General features: G+C 34.6%; 1 long non-coding RNA gene across 3 annotated transcripts in view; it reads right to left on the bottom strand.

Moving 5' to 3' along the window:
• LOC141581958 (uncharacterized) overlaps positions 1–20467 on the bottom strand; it is a 413739-nt gene that overhangs the window by 356107 nt on the left and 37165 nt on the right. For all 3 annotated transcript variants that reach the window (XR_012514783.1, XR_012514781.1, XR_012514782.1), the window contains exon 2: positions 5734–5895. This is a non-coding gene — a long non-coding RNA (uncharacterized LOC141581958). The remainder of the gene's footprint in view (positions 1–5733; positions 5896–20467) is intronic.

Genomic DNA, 20467 nt, shown 5'->3' with positions numbered 1-20467 from the left:
TAGCATTTATTTATGTGATCATAGGTAGATCTAAAGAAAAAATAATAGATCTAAAATTTAGGTGTCCATGATTCTTGGAGAGAAGGGTGAGAAAGAAGTATAAATAACACAGCAGGACCATTTTTACCCAGCTTCCACATCCCACTTGTACTTATTAGCCATTAAAGGCCCTGGAAAAAAATCTCAAAAGTCCCATGTGCTTGTGTAATCCACATGATTATCAGATCTGTGTGAAAGAGTTAAACAGTAATGACTGCTTAACATGCCAAAAAGAAAGGTCATGGCTTCCTTGTTTCTGCCCAGTGGAATAGCTGTTTTTAGTTTGGGGTTTTTTTTTTTTACCAAAGCGACCTTAAAACACTTCTCTCGTAGCCACAACATGCATAAAGAACACAGACAAAGATTTCCGGGATAGAATGACAGAGAATTGTACCGCCACACAGCTCCAGCCAGCATTTGGCAGAGCATAATGGAGAAGAGCAAAACCTCCCCTAGAATTCAATTAATGAAGACTCAGTACTTAAAGACTGCTTTGAGGCTGAACGTAATAAAATACCAGTGTAACAGGGTGCCTGGAATGCCTGGTGAGGCAGGGCTTTAATTTGTTTTACTGAGCAGAGTGCCAGCTGCTTCTCTGTTTAGGCAGAGGTTAAAAAAAAAAAAAAAAAAAAAAAAAAAAGAAAGCTGTCTTGGAGCCGATCTTCTCTACCCTGTGCACAGTTACACAGTTATGCAAATGTAGGCATAAAGTCACTAAGTGAACAAATCTTCTGCTAGATTTAGCAGGCTTCACCTAACTCTTGGTAATCAGAGCCCCCAAAATGAGTGCACCAGTTTGCGTAAAAAACTCTTAGCAAATAAAGAAAGCAAAATTTAAACCACTTTCCTGAGATGGGAAATTAGGAAAAACCATTTAAATTAGGAAAAACCCAGGGGAAAGATAGCCCTAACTAAATTCTGCTGACACATAAGATCCCTAAGGAGAACTCACTCTCAGGGAAGAGAGAGAGTATATATGGTTGACTTGGGCTCAATGGAATTTCCTAAGGAGAGAAATTCCTTATTGTTCTGATTTATAACTGCAGAAACAGTGACTGTAAGCTATAATTTTGGGTTCAACTATGAAGTAACAGCATAGTGTGCACAACAATCTGAACCATTTAATGGTTCTCATCACTAGAGAACCAATAATGTTCAATAGTAATCCTATGGTACCAAAGATACAATAAACTGGTTATGCCTTTCCGGTATACTTCTTCCACTTGGCATTCAGGAGCAGTGCTGACATGTACAAGGCCCAGTCCAAGCCTTGCAGATCCAATGTCTTCTTGGCCTTGTTTCTACTTGTGTACAGACTTCTTAGTATTACATTGTTGAAATGTGATGGTACAAGATAATGTAAGCAACAGTAAAAAATTGTAATTCAGAACCTGCATCTAGGAAAAATGCTGAAGGAAATTTTTGCAGTCGTATCAGGTAATTATTTCAGAGATGTAGAGTGTGGTTGGGGATTAATAAACTTGGTGTGATGAAAGGAACTTAAGGAGACCTCCAACGATTCGCATCTCCTGGTGTCTCTTTGTGTCCATGCCTTTATATAACGTCCCCTCTTGAGTGTATGTGGGACCTATGACGTGCTTCTAATCAGCAGGAAGAGGGAAAGGTGATATGATGCTATTTTCATGATTATATTATGTTACATAAAACTCAGTGCCAGCAGGCTAGAGAAAGAGATTCTCCTTGCTGACTTAATAAGTAAGCAGCCATGGGTGAAGAAGCCTACATGGCAGGAAACTAGAGGTGACTTGTAGAAACTGCAAGTGTCCTCTAGAACCTAAGGGTAGTCTCCAGATGACACCCAGCAAAATCTTCATCAGTCACATAGCTTCAAGAAGATGAATTCTTCCAACAAGCTGAAAGAGCTTCCAAACAGATTTTTCCCCAGTCAAGCCTTCAAATGGGAACACAACCCTTTGAACAACTTGATTGCAATCTTATAAAACTGTGAACAGAGGATCCAGTTAAACCATGGTCAGACTCCTGACCCATAGATGTGCGACAAGAAATATGTGTTGTTTTAAGTCATTAATTTGAAGTAACTTGTTACATAGCAATAGAAAACTTTCACAACATTACTCTTGATCGACCCTCATTAAGAATGGCCCTAACATGGCAGGTTACACCTCGGGCAGGCAGATGACTCTTGCTGGGATCCAAATATGTTTCCTGTGAAGAAACTAGGATCTTGGAGAAGGAACTTCCATCAGCATAATATTTTCTGAGATGTTTTGCTGGAAAAGTATTTTTGAGCTTACTGCATAAAATGTAATTCTGTAAGACATAATGTGTCTGAGTGCTCTTTTTCATCAGCCCTCAAATCTCCAAGGAGCTCATTCCTGTCCCTTCCTTTAGAGGCAAGGAACACATAGCTCCTGCAATTACAGAAGATAGAAATGAAGGTTTAATTAAGAGAAAAGATGTTGAAATAGCAAAGGAGGAACCATTCACCTAATCATCATTCCTACTTCTTACAGTTACTTTCAGTTAAAAAATCTCTAGCAATCCTGCAAAGAGTTGCATGCATAAGCAACCCCCATAATACTGGGTTGTGCGTGAAGGAGACTTTAAGTGAGATGTGCTAAAAATCATCCTCATATCTACAAGGGCTCAGGAATTCACTGGAAATTTCAGAGAAGTTTTCAGAGACATACTGTACACATATCCTTTACATATAATTTATATTTGGTCAACTATGTATAGTTTCATCATCATTTTAATAATTTTTATTGTCTATCATAAGAATTTATTTTTTTCTTCTAATATCCCAGTGTTACTTCATCAAAGATCTTTTCATATCTCAGGGGCTCTGAGTGGGAAAAGGCCTCAGATCTCTGTCATTCAACAAAAGGTACCCCATATCCTCACTGACTCCCTAAGCTTCTGAGAAAACTCCAGAAAAGCCTTTTTTCTCCCCAGTTTGTCTACCTTCCTTAACAAACCAACAAAGAGTAGACACAGTTTTCTTTTGGGACTCTGACCGGATTACCATTTGTTCCTGCCACAAAAAGGGGTCAAGACCTTCACAAGGAAAGGAGTTCAGAACTCAGAGCACAAAACCTGACAGACTTCTTGAGTTTTTGGGAGGAGTGATGAGCGAGACTTCTCACATCTTCCAGGTTCATGTGATGAGAACATAGGACAAACTAATATCAGGCAAATATCCTGCCACTTCATACCAGGTTAAATATCCTTTACACACAGATAACTTTAGTGGTGGCTGATACCTCACCATCAGCATAGAGGATCCAGTATCCAGACTGACCAAACCAGGTAAATAGTGACGCCAGCATAATAATGTCAGTTCTGCCTAAAAGTGTCGCAAGTTAGGAATGCTTTAGGGAAAAGAGAGGAAGACAATTTTTTCATTAGAAACAGAAACAGGCAGGTAAACTCTTGGCACTGAGGAGTAATAGGGAAAGAAAACACTTAGCACCCACCTCCCCACCCCTCACCAAGCTTCTGCCACTCTCCTGTATTCCTGTCTAGCCTTTGACCTCCCTGGCTGACTCCCAAGCAACAGGTACAACCATTGCCTTTGGGACTTGGGTTAGTAACTGTATCTACTGCCCAGTCCTCGAAGGGTGGGAAGTTGGGAAGTCCTTGATTTTATTGTTATTAGCATGATGATTTTCTGTTTCTCCAAGCTAGATCTTTGAATTTTTTTCTCAATTCATTTTTGTCCCAAAGGAAACATTGTTTTTCAAGGTGATTCAATTCTACTGCACTGTACAGATTTTATGGCATTATTGGATTAAATAGGCCTTACGGGCTTACCTTGGGAAGCCAAACACCATTTATAGCCTTTCTGTTGGAAAAATTAATTTCAAGTTCTAAACTACCAGCTCCACAAAAAGCTCATGAGTAAACCAGTTATAACCTTTTTAATTTTTATTTTTTTTTTTTGTTTTGGCCTCGCATTTACCCAAGAGAGAAGCAGCCACATTGGAACAAACTGCATTTTTAAAAGTAACTTCTTTTGTCATTTCGAATGCTTTTGTCTTTAGGTAACAGAAGACCCTGCTAAATGTGGCTTAAACAATAAGGATATTTATTACGACATTCAGCAAGAAGTCCAGAGCGAAGTAGATCTAAGAATTGGCTCAGCAGTCTAACAAATGCCTTCAAGTACCTAAGCTCTTTCTAACCTCCCTGCTTTCCCATGCTCTGCATGCCATCAATCTTCCTCATTCCCGATCCCTAGGCAGTAGAAACTCTATGCATCACATCCTTATAACGGCATCCAAAGGCAGAAAATGAAAAGGATGAAGGTGTTTTCTCCGCACGCATATTTCTTTTATTAGGAAGAAACCTTTCCCAGGAGTCCTGCAACAGATTTTCTCTCAGCTTCTATTGGCCAGACCTCAGTCAAAGCAAATGCCAAATGAATCCCTAATGAAAGCAGACTATAGATCATCCTTAATGAAAGCATTAGGGATGATATCTATTGTGACATATATCCTTCATATTTCATATCCTGTGCTGGGAGTAAGGCACATCCTTGCTCAGCACATTTTCCCCAAACTTGAACAAAATTAGGGTTCAATTAGGAAAGAAGAGGGGCCTGGTTGTTGGTAGGTGACAAATAGCATATGTCATAGTGTAATTTTACTCCTTTTTATTTCCTTTTTTAAGAGGTTTACTCTAGACTGGTAACATATGGCACTGGGCTGCAAAGATGAGACTTTAATGGGATACAAAACACATTAACAAAATGCATGCTAAATTACAATGCTATGGTTGTGCTGCAAATGCAATGTTGTGAAATTATAATCCTGATTAGACAGTATAAATTGTGCGTTGCTATCTGGATGTTAGAGTGATTCATTGAGCTTAAAAATATAAAGCATAGACAGCTCCCTAGTGCTAGCAATGTTCACTTTTCATTGACCTATGTCCAATGAGCCAAAAGATAACCCATGTGGAATTCTCATATAAACTAGAATGTTAGTTAATATGCCACTTACTATACATTGAAATCATGGCAGCTTTTCAATGATTAGTGACACAGAAAATATTTGCCCAGGGACTGTTAGCAGTAGTTTTTTCCAAAGCAATATCCCCTGAATGAGAGCCAAGTACAGCCAACACAATCAATCACCAAGGAGCCTCTTCCCCAGTAATAAGCCCAGACGTTCTTTTCACTAAAAATTATTACTCCTTTTGTAAAAATTCTACTCCTTATCACAAGGTTATGCAAAAAATAATTCATGGCTTAGAAAACAGAGCTGAAGTTAATTCCTTTGTCTCAACAAGATTTTGCAACTCCTGCCACAGACCCTGTAGAAGAGAGCTGTGTTTCATACCAACCCAATTCCAGTGAAGTAGTCAGACAGAGGCAGTTACAGCCAAACTCAATGATATATGTCTGCAACAAAGCTGCAACATTTCAATACATAGAACGTCAAGGTCAAAGGTCTACTAAAACTTTTTCTTGAATACAATATTCCATGAAAGAGAGGGTGGCCCTTCTTAAAACCATACTGCTATTCAGAAGTTTATGACAAGACGTGGATCTGAGAGAGGTCATGTCCTCTCTCCTCTAGGCTCCAAAGGTCAGACTTAATAAATAAAAAACACCTTAACAAAACGCATGCTAAATTTTCTCTCTCCTCTAACTTTGAAATGTCATGGAGTAATGCTAACCGCATGTCATTAGGGTTTTCTTTGACTTACCACTCTTCCTAGATGGAGTCAAGAGGAATGAAGGCTAGAATCCTCAGAACTCTGTGTTGAATTTCAATAGGGTCTTTCTTCCCAAACTTTAGTTGGAGAGTGACGATCAAAGGATTGTCCAAAAAAGGCAGTCTTCTCACTACACAGGGTTTAAATATGTGTCTGAAAGTAAAGAAAGCAATTATTAAAGAGCTTATAATGTTGCTTTTTACTTTTTGTACAAAACCAAAGGAAAATAAGAGAATAAAGAGAAGTACTAAGAACACACATAAATAGAGAAGAAATATTTTTAATTGCATTGAAAATTGTCCTATAAAATTGTCTTACAATAGCAAGTAAAGCAACCTTAAAATTAGAAATACATAAACAATGTTGAGGTGACCTAAACCATACAGCCATTAGGGGTTCAAATTGGATATCATTTGACAAATGTCAATTTGAACCCCTAATGGCTGTATGATTTGCAACAAAAATTCTAATATTGCATTGTCCTAGTAAACTTGAATTATGATCTTAATCAAGTAATCAATATTTATTTATTGAATGATCAGCACTAGCCTTGGTTCTGTGTTAAGGGTTAAAGAAACTATAAAACGCAAAGCCCATTTCAAAGAGTTTACACTATTGTTGAAAAGATGGCTATTATACTTAAAACAGTAAGGCACAATGCAGGTACCATATAAATTAAATGCCCAAGTTGCATGCATTCTAATGTACACACATTTATACATTGGTAGTATTTTATTTTTCATCTACCTTCCTCTTTTGACTCTCTGTATGTGCAATTCCTTCCCAGGACCTTAACTATTGATCTTTTTAATGTGAGTAAAACTGCCCAGCCGAATGTGCTGCAGATTTTGTCTAAAGCTGGTGTTGGTGACATTCTCTGACTGCCTTCACAAAGCTCAAAATAAAACTAAGCTAAAGTACTCCCAAACTTTTTATACTGTGAATACTTTGTTTGCTTTAGAATTGTTTGGAATTACTCCTGAGGAAAAAAAACCAGACGTTAGTAAAGCCGAAGAATTAATTGGGCTTTCTGCCATTCTGTCAATACATGGGAAAGCTTCTGTCTATCCAGATCCTGCCAGAAAATAACAAAAGGTTTTCACTGACATGCAAAGCAAGAGTTCATTTAATTTTTCAGAATTCTATTTTTCAACTCTGTGTTCATTAGTTGACTTTGTTCTCTTTGTCCTTAATCATGTTGTCTTATGTGCTGCAAGCTCTATATTTTAAAAACATATATAATTACAAAATTAAATAAATATTTGTGTTTAATTGAGGATGGAAAGAAGTAGCTGATTACAATACTGCAAAAAGAAAAACAAAAGTAACTATGATGTTCAAATATCCAACAAAATACACATTTAAAAAGCAAAGTATCTAGCTATAATTATTTTCTTTTCCATCCTAGAATTAACCAGCTAACTAAACATAGCTTTTATTAAATCAATTCTACATCATACATAAACTTTAATGTGAGAATCTTACCAAACAAAAATCTTCCACTGAGAGCCTATTCAAACTATTTTCAAAAGATTTTGTTTCTGAAACTGAGAAATTTGAATTAAAGATGCTATGCGGCAATGAAACATTAACTTGATGCATCTATTATGCCATTGATAGAAAAATATGTAGAAAATGTTTTTAATCTTGTAGAGAAATGGTCTTAGTATCCCTTATTTCTTCCCATCTTATTGTGAAATAATATTTTATGAAGCTAATTGTTCAACAATTGCTATCTTATCTAGGAAAGGAAATTGCTTTTTAAAAAAACTAGGCCAAATAAAATAGGCCAACTTGTTTATGAAGCAAAGTATTTTAATCCACTTACTTATAGTTCTTGGCTTTTGACAAGAAGTCTGACATCTGAAATGGAAATATTCACTGTATAATTACACAACTTTTAACATATATATATATATATATATATATATATATATATTCATGCTAAAAAATGTTAGATGAGCTTATTTGAATAGTGTAGGCTATCCATTAAAATTGAGAAACTTATTCAATTGGATTTGTTATTCCTAAACATATCCTCATATGACATTGTAACTTTCTCCTGCCAAGCATTCGTATATAGTTTTAAAGTTACAAAATTTTTGTATATAGTTATGACTTTTGGCCACTGGTTCGAAGCCAGTCTCCAGTAGAACAAAGGTAACTTACACTCTGTTTCATGTTTACTAAAAACTAAATTATAAAGAGATTACAATGTACTGCCGATAAATGATATAATTAGATAAGCAATTTTTAATGCTATGTTTTAAGATAACAAAAGGAAATTTATAAAATGTTTGATGAGTGGAAATTTTCAAATGAATTGAAGTTTTTCTGTACGAAAACTATGTAGCCCAATCTTTTCATTTTGAACTTTTTTCTAGGCCTCAAAAGACTAAATATGGTTTCCCAAGAGGACTGTATTTTTAGTCATCAAAATCTTGTCATCATTCCTGAGACATATTTGTACTGGGACATGTAGTTAACATTTAATGTATTACAATAAATACCATAGTCTTAATGCCTTATTCATTTATTTCTTATCTGTATGGGGGTAACTATTTATAGCTATCAAAATATTATAAAATAATACATGTAATAATCAATTCTATTTATAATTATGATGAATAAAAAGCAACCTCTAACGCATCAATGGCTTACAAAAACAAACATTATTGATTTTCACTCATCAAAGGTCGTGTGGCTACAGCTCCTCTAATTTCAGCTGAGCTTACCAGGTAGGACTCAGCTAGGCTTGATTAAACTCCAGGCCTGGGATTAAGTTCAGATCCATTCCACCTGTCTTTATCACTCTGGTACTAGAGGCTACTCAAGCATATTTTTCTCATGGAGCAGAAACACAAGGACTCAAGCCTAGCCACATTGGCACATGGAAACACATGCTCATTCTTTGGCAGTTCACATTGGCTACAACAGGTCACGTGGCCAAGCCCAACATCAATGAAGTGGGGAAATATATTTCATCTACCCTCGTAACAAGGAGATAATACAAAATCACTTTGCAAAGGGCTTGGGTGTGCAATTCTATAATAAGAAAAGAATTAAGAATTGGGGACAATAATGTTCTATATTTTTGCAATGCATCACAGTAGACATTTATTACTTTTAATTTCATAAACATATTTGCCCACTTTGAGGAATAAACTCACGATAATTAAGGTAAAATAATCTACTTGTAGTAATAATTTAAAGTTGAAAACTCAGCCAGAATTTATGCCAGTTCATATTAAGAGTTTAGGTTAAACACACATTTAAAAATTAATTGGATTTTTAACATATGAGTGCATTTAAATTATATCTCCCAGAACAAACCAAATGAATATGATAACATCATTTGAAAAATTATTTAATGATGACACTGTTTGAAGAATGTACCTTATCTTGTTGATGACCAAAAATAACATTTTTTCCTAGCATAACTTTAGGGCAAGGAGCACTTTTAGAAATCTAACATTTTTCTTACATGTTAACAAAAAAAAATTCTAATATAATTTATATGATGTTCTACCATAAAATTGTGTTACATAGTAGATCTAATGTCAATGGAAACTCAAATATGCTGGAATGTAAAGTCTCTAACTATTCAACACCATCACCACGTGCAGCTCCTCTGAGGACCCACCTCCAGGGCTGAGAACTATAAATAATCCATTTGATTCTTGACATTACTGCCCAGAGTGGTGAGAAATGTAAAGGCCGATACATGTTTTCTTATTCTGATTTTGTCTTTGTTTTTGGTGCCTGTTTTTAGTGCATGAATTTTCAAAGGTTGAAATGTGTTATTTAAGAATCACCCTAAGTCATATTAAAGTATAATAGCTAAAAGAAAAACCAAAGGTCTTTTGTAGTACTTCTCTACTTAAAATTCTTCAGTGACTCCCAAGTTACGTACACAAAGTACTTTGTAGCCATTTAGCTAACTTTATCAAGCCTGTTCGCCTATCCTCCAGCCAAATTAGGACGTTCCCTGTTTCCAAAACTTGCACAAGGCTACCCCACCTTTTTAAAAATTTATTTATTTTTCTGACTGTTCCCTCTACAAGAAACTTCCTCCCCTCTTATCTATAGGCCTCCTGACCTCCCAACATTTGCTCCTATCAAGAACTCAGGTACAATTTTCCTCAAACTTTCTGATAATGTCAAAAGTATGAGTTCCCACTGCTTCCCCCCATCCCTTCTTCTGGTGGTACTTAAAATAGTCTACCTTTTGTGTAATTTGTCAATAGTCATTGAGTACCTGCCACGTGTCAGGAGCTTGTTCCTCCTCTTGATAAGCTCAGTCTGGTTTGCGTGTTTGCTGTATTGTAGCAAAGCATAAGCTCCCTGAGGTCAAAGACTGTCTTATTCATTTTTCTCTTCTCTGGGAGGGGTTAGCATATTCACTTACACACAGTAGGAGCTCAATAAGTATTTACATGAAGAAATAGTAATGTGGGGAAAAGTCTCAGTAATTTTTATTCATTTGGTCAATGACTTCTCACAAAATGATATAAAATATGACTTCAGACTTCAGCAAAAGCACCTGGATCATAGACACTCAATAAAATACAGCAGGCTCATTAGAGGTAATTGGATCTATTTGCGCCAGAAAAAGACTGTGCTGTCTGCCTTGAGGCATTTAAAATTAAAGCTAGAACCTTATTTGTATGAAATAGTTTGAGTGTGGATCTGCATAACAGTTGCAACCTCTCAAGACTATTAAATTTCTATAGTAAGACTTTTCATTATTCAAACAGTAAACAATAAATTGACAAAATCCAGGATATAGCTACTCTGATCTGTAAAACTATTTATATAATTAGACATCTCCAATAAATTAACCAATTTTACTTACATAAAATAATAAAGCTGCTAAAATTTTATATTTTTAATGTTTTTACCATCTTTGATCTTTTTCCTATCTTCCTTAAGTACAACTTTTATATGCCACTAATTGCTCAAAAACATAAAGTAGCCCATTATTTCTTTATAGGCATGGGAGTTTAAAGCTAGAATAGACTAGAAATCATTGAGTTTTATCTGTTAATTTTACTCAGTATCAACTGAGGCCCATAAAATTCATTACTGTGACTGGAACTCACGTCTCCTGACATAATGTTTTTTCTGCTTCACCATCCTATACATTTTTAAACTGTTTTGTTTTTCGAGATCTCTACAATGAAACTTCATTCTTAAAATTACTTAAACTCATTTCTTAATTCTCCTCCCAAAATAAATCTTCACGCAGGATGACCACCTTCTATCATACCTACTTTTGTCATGAAAAGTCTTTCCTTAAATTCCCTTCTGCTCAGACTCTAAGACTGTCCTCGTTTTTGAAATAGACTCTGCTTTGCCAACTCAAAATGATATTTCCAGTTTTCTAAAGAAGTATTCTATATTACATGTAAAAAACTGCTAGCTAAGGTGCTAGATGTAAAGACTGCTCTCAAGAAGTTTAAAATACAGTTGGAGAGATTAAACATGTTCACATAAATTAGGCAAAATGTTGTAAGTATTATAAGATGAACACAATGAGCAGTAAAATCACAAAGAAGAGAAAAATCAATTTTAGTTAAGGATATCAAAAAAGGCTTAATACATAGGTAGTATCTTTTCTGTTTTATTCTGTTTATTTTTAACTAAAGAAAGCAAACAAAAAATAAATATGCTGAAGAATAGAAAGATAGATCAAAGTAACAAATTCGTAAAAATCCACAAAACAGACAAGTCTTGGACTGTATTCTACTTATTATTAAGGACGTTACTGGGACAACTGACAAAATTGGAATATGCACTGTAGATTGGATAAAATTATTGTGTGTGTGTGTGTGTGTGTGTGTGTGTGTGTGTGTGGTATTTAAAGACAGTAAAAATTTTAGAAAGAAGGATAGACAATCAAGGATAAAAACATTACACAAAGACAAGAGTGGGAAAGTGCAGACAGAAAGCAGCGAATATCAAAATTGGCAGTCCATTGGGTTTGCTAAGTGGTGTAGTAGAACTGGTCATAAAAAATATTAGTTTCCAATAAAAGATACTTGGGCTTCATTTTCTAAGAAATGTCAACTTACTGAGTTCACATTTGGCTTTGAGCAAGGCAATTTCCTGATTAGAGCTCCGCTTTGGAAGAATAATCCAGATGGAGTCTACAGAATGAATAAAGGAGGACAAATGTTATGCCAAATAGACTCGTTGGGAAAGGAATCCTACAGTGGAAGGAAGAGTGAATGAGGACATGGACTAGAGTTGGAAGTGGAAAAGAAATTATGAGGTCAAATGTACACCAACACTAGAATAGTGTCAGTAGGAATTTACACTTGATTGGATATGGGGAACAGAGAGTGGAGAGACAGTTAAGAGGGGTGGCTATAAACAGAGAAAGAAAAAACACAAGGACAAGGAAGTATTTAAGAGAAAATTCTTACAATCTTTTAGAAACATACTGAGTTCTAAATTAAATTCACAACACGGGTACCATAATAGATACCACAAATCAACATGCATATTTATTTATCTATTTTTGAGATAAGGTCTCACTCTGTCACCCAGGCTGGAGTCCAGTGGCATGATCAGTGCACTATAGCCTTGACTTCCTGGGCTCAAGTGATCCTCCAGCCTCAGCCTCCTGAGAAGCTTGAATATGCCACCATACCTGACTAATTTTTAATTAATTAATTAATTAATTAATTTTGAGATAGAGTCTCCCTCTGTCACCCAAGCTGAAGTACAGTGATGAGATCTCGGCTTACTGCACCCTCCGCCTCCCAGGTGCAAGCAATTCTCATGCCTCAGCCTTCTAAGTATTGGGATTACAGGCATGTGCCACCACGTCTGGCTAATTTTTGTATTTTTAGAAGAGACAAGCTTTCATTATGTTGATCAGGCTGGTGTTGACCTCTCACCTCAACTGATCCACTGCCTCATCTTCCCAAAGTACTAAGCGTACAGGCATGAGCAACCGCACTCAGCCATTTTAAATTTTTTGTAGAGATGGGGTCTTGCTGGTCTCTAACTCCTGGCCTCAAGCAATTCCCTTTCCTTAGCCTCCCAAAGTGCTGGAATCACAGGTATGAGCCACTGGGCCTGGCACCAACATGTATGTTTAGATATGGTAGCAATTTAATGCATTAATAATTCAAGTATTTCCATCTTGTCTCTTCAATGATACCGGATACTTGTTGAGGGAGGGAAAAAAAGGAGTAGAAGAATGAATTGGCATGAAGAAAACTCTTATTACATTCCACATTCAGTCACAGTACAATTGCTACTATTCTCATTTTACAGATAAGGAAGCTAAAACTTAAAAATATCAGGTAGCTTATCCACATTGCTGGAGATAGTAAGAGTATGTCTATAGTCTTACTGATTTCTGAATATATGATTTTTTTTTTACCTTCTATCAATGGGTAGAGGCTCAGAGAAGCAGATTTTAGCTACATATAAGAAAAAAACTTTTAACAATTTCAGCTGTGAAATTCAGGAAGAGAACTAAGACTTAAGAGGGAAGTTTTAATGTGCTTAAGAAGGTATCTAATCTGTACACAGAAAAAAACCATAAAAGTTTTTGTCCTGAATTATCTCACAATAACAACTGATATGTGAGTAGGATACGTAAAAGCAAACATAAATATTATAGCTTTTCCTTCTTTGTGCTACTGTACAGTTTTAAAATAGCTACTTTTTGCTTGTTTTCAGACTCAACTAAATTTTTTTCCACAATTTTGTTTTAATTTTATGTATATATGTGGGAGCATCTGTTGTAGTAAAACTATATGTTTTTCTTAGATGCAAAAGCAACTTATCAATTCAGGAATTACTCTAATGAAGATTTCAGAAAATAATTTCTTTGTCAAAATATGCACCTTAATATTACAGATTATTAGTGTAATGAATAAATGAAAATAAGTTCTGTCATGAAACAAGAATGAAAAGTGAAAGTTTTGGACATTAGGAAATCAAACTCCATTGCGTTTTCATGCACCAATTCTCTCTGCGCTAGTTACAAAATATAACATAAACTAATATTTCAACTTTAAAGCCAAAGTATGAATTCAGGATTCATCTTTTTGTATAACTACATTCCGCTTGTGAAGAATGCTCTCTCACAAATAGACAGACCAACATAAATACAAACCATCCAATGGTCCTGGTAAAATCTGAACAAAACAGAAAAGGGAACACAACAAATTCCAAAAAGAAATTCTACTATTACCTTCTCATTAAAGTTGTTTGCTTGATTTCCCTTTCATAGGCGAAAGGGTGGGGTTTTGTAAAGTAATTAATGTTCATTTAACTTTATTATGATGTGTGGAAAAATATGCGAACTGGGTGTGATTTCCACATGATGTTCATCGACTGTACATAGGTCTAAATTGTGATAGCTTGAGATATATAAACAACTTAGTCCAGGATGTGAAGGGTATCCAGTGCAAAATGAAGAAAAGCATTTTGCTCAATAACCAAGTGCATTTCAGTAGCTAATGCCCTTCCAGAAACCCACAACAAAGTGAAAAGAGGTAGCAAGATTTGAAGGATTAAGAAATACATTAGAGGGTGCGGCACAGTGGCTCACCCTCTAAATCCAGCACTTTGGGAGGGTGAGGTGGCTGGATCATCTGAGACCAGGAGTTCAAGACCAGCCTGGCCAACATGGTAAAACCCTGTCTCTACTAAAAACATTTTAAAAAGTAGGCAGGCATGGTGGCGGGTGCCTGTAGTCCCAGCTACGCTGGAGGCTGAGATATGAGAATTACTTGAACCTGGGAGATGGAGGTTATAGTGAGCTGAGATTGTGCCACTGCACTTCAGCCTGGGCAAGAGTGAGACTCAGTCTCAAAAAAAGAAAAAAAAAATAGAGATTCATGGAGAAACAGGTAGCAATCTTTGGCCAACATTTAGTCGAAGAGTAGATCTTAAACACCCTAAGAGTTCACCAGATTGTTTTTTGAGGAAACCTATGTCTAAAGTAAGACTTATTCACTTGGTTCCTAAAGTTTATCACCATAACAGCTTAGACTGGGCAGGTTGGTGATTGAGAATTCTGGATCTTTTATCTTTATAGATCTTTCTTATCTTGCCCCAGAGTTCGTAACACATAGGATCAAGGCCAAAGACCTTGAAGGGTTGGATCTAATGTTGCCAGTGTGCTCTGAGAGGACTTACAGAGGGCAGGACAGAAACTTACCATTTTCAGTAGGTTTCACAGTCTGCATCAGAAAAGACTGATATGTCTACATGTGAGATAAATGCTGTCCAACAGAATGTCCCCAGTTTTCAATGGAGAAACTAAAGCTGACAGAGTCTAAGAAATCTTCCTAACAATATGTAGGCCAACATTTGCAGTCCCACTCTAATGTTCGTAATCTTTTCACTATATCAAGAAGTTGTAATATTCCCCAGGCAGGTCAAAGATTTTATAAAAAATGTTTTCATACTAGGATTCATGTTTAAACTTCTAATTTGGTTTACTATTTCAGTGACTATATACATCACAAAATTAGCCTCTGATTTTCTGCTGTCACTTAAACTTAAATTTTATTTTAGCTCATTTTGATATCTCTGCTTAAAAGTAGACAAAATAGTTTTAATACCAATACAACTTTCCTCTGAATGATTCTTTCTCTTACAATTTCAGCAATCATTTAATTTTTGTAAATTCTAATTCTCCTTGACCAATTCTTCAGAAGAAAAAAATCAATTTAGCAAACTATTTACATTTTGAAATTGACAATACAAAAACACAAAACCAGACACACACAAAGATTATAATAGAGCCCTCAGATATTAGACAAGACAACTATAAAATAGATTTGAATAATAAGCAAGCATTAAAAATATTCTCAAAAGACCATGATACTAGGTTAAATATTGCTACACAAATGAAAGACAGGTCTAAGGGAACATATTTAACTTAGCTTTCTTCTGATCATTTCTAAACACACACACCAAAATTAGGGAGGGTCCATTTGGCATGAAACAATCTGATCAATTGTGATTAGAGCATACTATTTAGAAAAATATCCTGCTTTGCCTTTAAATTATTAACATAAACACACACACACACACACACACACACACACACGCACACACACACATAGAAATACATATATAAATGTCAAATATGAATTACTTTTTTAACATGAAAACAGCCACTCAAAATCTTCTGTGCATGTGATTCTATATGTTTGTGTAACTTAGAGAATGCTGTGCTAGATATCTGCAGCCTTCAATTTGAAGTGCAAATTTAATACATATTAACAGGATGGCTGGAGAAGTTAGTAATACTCCTGTGCCTCAGTTATCTTATTATAAAATAAAGGAGTTGGCCTGGTTGGCTTCTGCAGTCATTTCCAGTTACATAATTACATATGATTCTCCAACAGCTGGAATGAGAAAATCTACGTGGCTGTATTGAATTGCCTTTGTCCTTCCTTGGTCCTGAACAGCTTAGGACTTTGGGACTGATTCATTATGGCCGGGAAGAAATACTTCCATTTCAATTTCTAAGATAATCATGACCAAGGTTAACCCTTTCAGATTAAATGTTAATTTTCTTATTTTTCTTAGGCCTCTATATTTGTTAGCACAGGACTTTCCTGTAATTAGATGTCATTCTTTTGATTAATTCTGTATTTGCTTGAGCAAAGTACCTATTCATAGTCCCTAGATTATTTCTAACATGTGCACTTCCTGCCCTATCTGTGCTTTTTTTTCGGTTGTTTTTATGTCCTTTTCTTCTACCTAAGTAGTACTTTACTTTAGCTGATAATTTTCTCTAATTTTCTTTGTCTGAGCTTGCTCTTCAAAATTCACCAATTATCTCCCAATAATATACAGAATGATGCACTTGTAGCTCTATTTCTAATTCAAGCTAGAAGCATTTTGTGTCAAATATAGCAAATCCTCTTGTTATTACATATTCTTGTTTCCAAACATCTATAATTTTCCCTAAAATAATGTGAATTAGAATTTCCATCATAAAATAGGTTCCAATGTTTTAATTATGAAGATGAACAAGAATAGACAGACTCAACTTACATAACTTAAAGATTATGTCATCTGCCATAACTCAAAATTAGAAAAGTATAGTCAAATAACTGCTGTACATGTACAAGTTCTTTAGGTAAAATATAAATTCAGTTACAGGGTGACTAAATTCAAAGATTCAAATGGCTGATCCAGGTGGTAATTGTTTTTAGCACTTAAAAAAATCATATTGGTATGTTTAATATTTTAATCAGTAAAAGGAATATGTAAATGAGGAAATATATTTTATATCTTTTTTCTCTTTTTTGGTATATCATCTAGAGGTTTTCTCCAGCCCTGAAAGAAGATGGGTTCCTGGAAGAGTAAGTCCTTTGAATATAAAAGCTTTGAATAGGAACTAATTATCATAACTAAAAGTCTCTGATTTTTCCACTGATTCATTCTAAATAACTCTACATTTAATTTATTTCATAATGTCTAAAATAGAGCTCCAAGCTGCTGACACCAAACAAGGACCCAGGAAGAGAACAGAGGATAAGAAACTGGCTCTTCAGGGAATGCTTAAATGAACAAAACCATACAATGAGCACAGAAACACCAATTATTGCCACAACATGATTGTGCCATTATGTTTCTACTCTCCACATACACTTCAGAAGAAGTAGTTTCAGTTCTTTTCTAAGTTATTTTACCATTCGGTGCTTTTCTTCAGGAGTCTACAGGTACAAAGTAAGAGAACATTAACATCCTCAAGGAAGATTTCTCCAGAGTCTCCCAAATGAATACGTAATGAAAGCTTAAATACATCAATAGTTAAGTCTACAGAACTCGTCCCAAAGTTTAGTGCTTTTATAGAATCTAGGGGATATCTAAATATTTCTACTTGCTATATGAGAAAGTGAAGGCAGGTAAACTTTCTTGGACAGCTTTTGAAAGTGATATAAGCAATCAAAATCATTATCCCCCACCAGTAATCTTTAAAAAAATATATAGATTGTGTAATTTACATTTCCATTGTATAATTTATGGTTATTTTGATTAGCTAATAGTTTGAAATATATTAAATTCATAATGTGGAGTTGTGATTCTTTATTATGTATATGTAGCATATTGATCTTTTCTTAATAATTACTGATTATTAAGTATATCTATACCCATATTGTACCTTTCACCACAAAATTGCAATATCACACATTTTTCTAGAGCTTCGTGGCTGTTAGATGTGAAGTTTTAATTCACTAAAAAATATTTATTCAGAGTCTGACATATGCTGGTGCCAGTGATAATGGGATAGATAAACAAATACTGGTTTTAATGGTATATGCTGGTGCCAGTGATAAAGTGGTAAAATCAATAAATCCTGGTTTTAATACTTGTTACTGAGAAATAATATCCATGCTTCATTGGAAATGGTTATTTTTTTCTTTAATATGGTATGAAAAAATGTTCTGCAATGAAACACAATGACTTTTTGTAGTTTAATTATGGTAAGGCAATTTTAAAAATAGATAATCCATTACTAATGCTAAACATTCTCATGACCAATTACCTTAACATCATCTTGTCAGTTAGTTGCATTAAAAACCCAGTTTCCTCATTACTAATAATGCTTTAATATTATTGCTCTAATTTTATGCATGATGACAATGGAAAATTCTATACAAATTGTTGGATCTTGCAGTTTCACAAGATGGTTCATCTTTCTACTCTACTGTGGCTGGATAATATCCTTTCTATACATAATGTGTTTGTTCTTTTAACTCATCTCTTTCTACTATATTCTCTCCTCTCTCTTACATCTGCTAATACTCTTCTCCACCATCTGCCCCATAACAAAGTTTCCTGGCAAATCTGATTCCAGAGTCCCTTTGTGCCATCCTGAGAAAAAAAACAAAAACACTTTGTGACATATGCTTTAATAGCAAGTCCTTGCTGCTTATATAAAGACACACTGTACATAGAATAATGCTGCATTTTTCTGTGATATATTGTCATATTGTAGCATCATTGACAAGGATGTATACTTTGTTATAGTGCTCAATCTTTTTTACATAAAGGATCTAATATTAAATTTCTCTATGAGAACATCAATTAGAAAAATGTTCATTATTATGAACTGGTGATTTCATATTATTAAGCACTGAGAGTTCTATGATCAACTACCTTTTTTTCTTGACAGGCAAGAAGCCAATCTTAGCTTAATGGGAGCTCAAGTCTTTACAATTTGGGGAGCTATGTTTAAGAAAATAAGACTTCAAAATTACGAAAACAAAATTAGGTACAAGGCTGTGGAAGAGCCTCATCAAAGTTCAGAACTTTGAAGCACAAGCTTTTTTAGCTACATGGTACATCCACTTCTGCTTGGAACTAAGTTTTATGCTACTATTTCCCCCTGTCATCACTTCTCAGTGCACTGGTTACCCTCGTGTTCTTACATAATTGGGATCTTATTGGTTGGTTAATTTTAATTTCTGAAAAACATGAAAATTATAAAATATTATATACACATAAACAAGAATATTCCTTAAACTTAAAACAAAAATATACATTTATTTGTCTATATTTTGGTTGATTTTCAAGCTTTTTTTCTTCAGATAGGAAATTAATTGGAAGTTATTTCATAGATATCTTTCTGCTTAATTTCTCCACTTTTACAATTTGATTTTTCTTTCTTAATTTCGGATTGATGATCTTGCATTCCCTCCCTATGCTTTTATTATAAACCACCTTAAAATTATTTAAAATATATGGGTTAATGACCAATACATAGATTCTCTATTTTGAAGATTACTAAGGATAATGTTGGAATTCATGGCTTATTATCTTGGACGTTTCTAAATTGCTTCATTTTGTCATACTTGACATATGCTACACAAATAAAATTTATTTAATTTTATTTATTTATTTATTTATTTATTTATTCTACTTAAAACATATGACAAGGTTTTTATTTTAAATAATTTTGGACTGTCTACACTGCTTCAACTTTCTAAAATCCTAAATAGGTGATAACTGGATATGTATAAGGTTTCATTTCTTATACACATGAATTACCTTAGTACACACAAAAAAATAATAAAGGTGGACAGATATGTGGATTTTTTAAATAATCAGGTAAAAGCAGAAATGAATCAATGTTTCAACATAACATTTGTGTTGTCATTAGCATATGCTTTTAAATTTGCCTAAGAACAAATTGTAGAAATATTAATAGCAACTGCCAATCTGTTTTTCACACAACAATGAACAAAATATAGAAATTAATAATTTCACATGACCTTGTGGTATGGAAGTTTAAGAACCAACATTCGTGCACAGATGTGTACTATCCTTTGAAAAGTGTATCTAATCTTCTAGGCTCAGTTTTAACATTAAGTGCTATCATTTAAAACAAAAAATAGTTGTTACTTTTATCTGTGCAGCATAACAGAAGAATTTTAATCAAAGTAAGACACATATTCTGAAGGAAATTACTGTTTATTCTTCCATGAAAAAACTAAATTTTGGTACCTTCAAATTTCAGTTGTTAAAGAAATTAATTTCACACAACTTGTATTGAGTTATACAAGATGAAATCACTCCTTCCTTCCTTCCTTCCTTCCTTCCTTCCTTCCTTCCTTCCTTCCTTCCTCTCTCTCTTTCTTTTCCTCTCTCTCTCTTTATCTCTTTCTTTGATGGAGTCTCAGTGATATGATCTTGTCTCACTGCAACCTCTACCTCCCAGGTTCCAGGGATT

Source organism: Saimiri boliviensis, chromosome 18 (assembly GCF_048565385.1).
Source record: "Saimiri boliviensis isolate mSaiBol1 chromosome 18, mSaiBol1.pri, whole genome shotgun sequence".
Lineage (NCBI taxonomy): Eukaryota > Metazoa > Chordata > Mammalia > Primates > Cebidae > Saimiri > Saimiri boliviensis.
Note: the sequence above shows the minus strand (reverse complement) of the source record. Positions and strands in the feature narration are given on the sequence as shown.